The 4,824-nt window shown below is 44.7% G+C and overlaps 1 non-coding gene across 1 annotated transcript; it reads right to left on the reverse strand.

The window, feature by feature from the left end:
- Nucleotides 1–4,469: 4,469 nt before the first annotated feature.
- Trnag-ccc (transfer RNA glycine (anticodon CCC)) lies at nt 4,470–4,540 on the reverse strand. The gene has a single exon. It is a non-coding gene; the product is annotated as a tRNA-Gly (tRNA).
- Between the last annotated feature and the right edge of the window lie 284 nt (nt 4,541–4,824).

Raw genomic sequence — 4,824 nt, forward strand, 5'->3', positions numbered from 1 at the left:
TGCTGTCCCATGGAGCATTGTTTTCCACACTTTGACCGTTAATGTATATCTTTCCAAGTTAAACATATTTCTTGTATGCCCCATATTGTTGGATCTTGTTTCTCTTTTGTTTTGTTTTTGGTACTGGGCAAGGAACTCATGACCTTGATCTTGCTAGGTAGGCGCTGTGCCACTGAGCTGCATCTCCAACCCTGGATCTTGTTTCTTGAGCTATTCTGCCAATCTGTTTCTTTTGATTGGTGAATTGAGTCCATTGGCATTGGTGATTATGAATGATGTGTGTTAACTTATTTCTGTCATATAATTTCCCTGTCATCAGTTCCCTTTTGTTTCCCTCTGTTTAATTGCTTGCCTTGCTTGGTGGATTAACTCTACTGGGGCTCATGAAATTGGAGTCTTTGTTCTCTTTCTATATTAGTCTTCAGAATGTTTTTGGAGTGTTGGCTTGGTGGTCATGAATTTCAACCAGGTGTTCTTTGTCACAAAAGTATCTTGTTTCTCCACCAATTTTGAAGGAAAGTTTCGCAGATTACATCAACCTGTCCGGGGATATGTTCTTTCAGGGCTTGAAATACTTCTCTCCAAGCTTTTCTTGGCTTGAGGGTTTATGTGGAGAAGTCTGCTATGGTTTGGATGGGGTTTCCTTTCTAGGTGATTTGCTTCTTTTCTCTAATAGTTTTTAATGTTCTTTTCCTATGCTGAATTTTTGGAATCCTATTATATGCCTCAGTGTGAGGTGTTTTTTTTTTTTTTTCCTTCTTGTTTCTTTATTTTAATCATGGCTAATTGGAGTTGATATGTCTCACTTGTCTGCCTCTCAAATTACTTTTTCATGCTTGGGAAGTTTCCTGTAAACAAAAGTAAACCTTTAAACAAAGTTTTTTATGTCCTGCTGCTATCTTTTGCTTTTTTACATTGACTCCAAACAATCTTATATTGTTTTCCTTTGCATCATCACATCAGTGACTAATGGTGATACCTTTTTCTTTAGTTTTGAGCATCTGGTTACTTTCTTTCAGCTAGTTGTGATAAAATGCACTTGTCAGTCCAGCATGACATAGTCAGCCAGATTATGTAAAGACTTTGTCATGGTGATGTGTATGTGATGGTGATGCAATTATGGTGATGTAATAGTTAGAGACACCCCGACACTGTTCAGTACAGGCAGTGTCACTCTAAATCTTTAATGGTTAGAAGGTAATAGCCTATAAAATACATTTGTAGATAAGGAAAAAGCTCTTCTGTTGGAGACCACTACGAAGTGGTTCTAAGCATGATTTAAATTTTACTTCTTGGATTTCTTTGTTTATCTGTGAGTCTGTCCTAGGCCTCAACCCCTTGCCAGGTGATGGGAGCTGATTCATAGTAAGTGAACTTCTATGAATCACTGGTTCTGCCTGAGGCCTGTAGTGGCCTGTGAGGCCAGAGATACCTCAAAGGGCAAGATAAGGACACACCTGCGGAAATTCTGGATCCAACACTAATTACCAAGGTAGAGACTGCAGCTGCAAAGATTACTCCTGCAGTCTCACTTCTACCATGTCTTCATGATAAGACAGTGCTACTAAATGACTTGATTCATTACTTGGAGACGTCCTCGTAGTGACTTCCAAGGTCCTGCTCATTGCTTGTGACTTTCCTCAGTCTCTCCACCCTTTGTCCTTTGCCTTTCCCTGGAAACCTTGAGCCTAATTAAAGGGTTTTGACCCTACTGGAGCTCTAAAAATCATACAGTTTGTCTCTTTTTATTTGCCCTACACCATATACTCATTTGGGAGACTGGGAATCTAGGACAGAACCCAATTCTGTTCTATACAACATACAAGTTTAGGTACAAGCTTATGTGGTTTCATATCCTATATTTAAATTAAAAAACAACTGACTCAAAGATAAACATGGTCATGTTTCAGAGATACTAAAAACAGCTAACAGTTCTGATATAACAATATCATCATGATGGCTGTGCTAAAAATTTATGATGCCCTTGATCTCAAGTTTTCTCTATAAAAGTTTTCTCTGTTATTGTTGTTAGTGAACTTCCTACAGGAATTCAACTCATAAGATAATCATGATTGGTAACATCCACTTCCTAGGCAAGGATCAATCCCATGGCTTCAAAAACAATAAAATTTGACACACAGGAAAAATACAGAAATGAATGCACATGGCCTCAAAAAGACCCATGGAGATTACCGATCACCACATACTGTTGACGTGCTATGAGTCAAAATCAGTTCTCCACCACTGGCGTATACTCATAAGCTGAAACACACTCATCAGATGCCAAAACACAGGTAACCACAGAAAAATGGGTGCACCACAAAAACACATGTGTTTACAAAGAAAATACAAACAGCTACGAAGAGGCTTTGAGAATTTCAAGAATAAACAAAACTAACCCAGAACAGCAGTTGGAATGCGGGTCGCCTAGGTAGAAATGGGAATGGGGTTCACTTCCAAGAGGGTCTTGAGTTTTTTGGGCAGGTTGAAGCTTTCTATCACTTATAGGTATAAAGTCACCAGTGGTTTCACCTCCCTCTCCCCTATTCAGTCACCTCCCAAGACTTGCAGCTGTGAGTGCAGGCAGCTTTGGGAGGACTGTTCAGATGTAAGTCGTGACAACACTGTGAGAAAAAGAAAAGCAAGCAAGCAAGCAAAAAAATTAAAAGAAAAAAGGCAGTCCGCTCAGGAATGTCATCAGGTTTACAGTTTACATTAAGATTTTTTTAAAAACCCTTTGTTAGATTGTGAAGTCACCCCTCATCTCTGGTAGGATTTTTGGCACTGTGAAAGAGAGAATATAAAGTAAAATTGGCCTTTATTCTAACAATGTGGAGAGAACCCCATGATCACCATGGCTTGCTTTCTCTGCTGGAAACGTGGTGTGTGGGACATACATATAGTTTCCAACAGGGGTGGTGCTTAAATTGCTGATCTGCAGGCAGCTAGCTCATTGCGACTCTTTTCTTGCCAGAAGTAAGTTGTCATATTATAGGGGAAAGTGACCTCAAGGTAAAAATCCCTTGGTCCCACATCCCACTACTGTAATATTGTATCTAAGGTAAAATTCTTTCAATCTCCTCCTCTTTTTGGCCTGAAAAGGTTCTAGAGCTTTGCCTTAGTGTAAGACAGTGGAGAGGAGCAGCAGCACCTCACTTTCTGGTTCGCACCTTTGGCTCAGATGGGAGGAGGCAACAGCTCCATCTTTCCACTTTTCCACTGTGAGGAAGGCCCTGAGGTGGGCCCTGGACGGTGGACTTCCCCTCTTACTTCTGTGCTCCCAGGAATCCCAGAGCCACCTGCAATGGTTGCACTTAGTGGCAGATAAAAAGCGCCCCAAGGGGCACCACGCAATTTGGGAGAAAAGCTGATACCCTCATGTTTCCAGTTCTGCCCCATCATTTCTTCCAGAAAACAAAAGCCAGGGAAGCACTTTGGAACTTGTTCTGCAAGGCACCACCGCGACCAGACAAGACAGCCAGGCTGCTGACCACCTCCTTGAAATCAGCCCTGGAAAGGATGCCAAGCAGCAAGAAGCAAACACGCCGAGCCGCGGCTCTGTAAAGAAGGGAGCTATTTTGATCTGGTTTGTGGAAAGTTGATGTTCCTGCGCAACAGACAGACAGGAAGGATAAAAGCACTTTCTGTTCTCTGGTGAATCATTCCAGGGTTCTGGCCCAAATGCCTCTCTTACACCTTCAAGAAAGAAATGTACCAGCTACCCAGTGGACCGTGGTGACAGCTGTGATGTGCTATGCGAGATTCCCATGTGCTATGCTGAAAAGAGTGTATGCGCACAGGAGAAAAGGAACCCCGTGGCCCTGGGCAGCCTTTCTCCCAGTCTCCTCCTCCGAAAGTGGGGAGCCAGGGTGACCCCAGGCCGCCTTCCGGTGCTGCTTGGTCCTGAGAGCGAAAACTCTTCCCCGTGAGGTCTAAAACCCCAGTGAGACAACTGATCTTGCTGTACCTGCTGCTCTCCACGTGGGTCCACCCTGCATTTTCCCAGACCCGCCCAGGAGGAGTGGACCAGGTCTCCTCCAGGCTCTCATCTCCTCAAGGTTCCTCCCCGACAGGCCACACCTTCCCTGGCCGGTTCGATTGGCCTCCCCACAGCGCAGGAGTGTCCCTGAGCACACCGGGCCTCTCCTTTGGGGAATGTGCTTTCTAACTGCTTTCCTCGCAGTGAGGATCAGTCCAGTGATCTGTGCAAGGTCCAGGAAGTGAAGCAGAGAACGCGGCGTGGATGCCAGGGATCCGCGAGAAGGAAACAACCTCCTAGTGTAGGTTTCAAGGTCTGATATGCAGGAGTGCAAGGATGAACACGGATTCCTTCCCGCTGAAAACGGCCCGCAGTTTGTGTGCTGAAAAATCTGCTGCTGAGGACCTGGAATCTGGCTCTAGTGGCCTGAGAAAAGCAGGCTAAAAAAGTGGAGGTTGTGATGCAAAGAGGTACACCAATCAGGGGAAGCTGCATTGGCCGGGAGTCGAACCAGGGCCTCCCGCGTGGGAGGCGAGAATTCTACCACTGAACCACCAATGCTCCCTACCGGCAGAGTCTCTGTAAATCTCTAGCAAAGACAGACATCCCACTTCTCCTGAGGTCCTCCATGGCATCTTAGCTCTGCTTTCATTGACACACAGCAAAGCACAGTGCTCAGCCCAGCACTTGCCTAGGACCTTTACACTCCACAAAACCCCACGGTTGGGGCCTTCAACAGAAACCGCCTGCCTTCAACAAAACCTCGGTCTTTCTGAGCACACCGACCATTTCGGAACAAGCTGCTCCAGGAAGATGTCACAAATTCATCCACTGTCTGCTCTCTG

The sequence above is a fragment of the Cavia porcellus genome, unplaced genomic scaffold (assembly GCF_034190915.1).
Source record: "Cavia porcellus strain 051 isolate PalLab524CR breed Dunkin Hartley unplaced genomic scaffold, mCavPor4.1 scaffold_1, whole genome shotgun sequence".
Taxonomy (NCBI): Eukaryota; Metazoa; Chordata; class Mammalia; order Rodentia; family Caviidae; genus Cavia; species Cavia porcellus.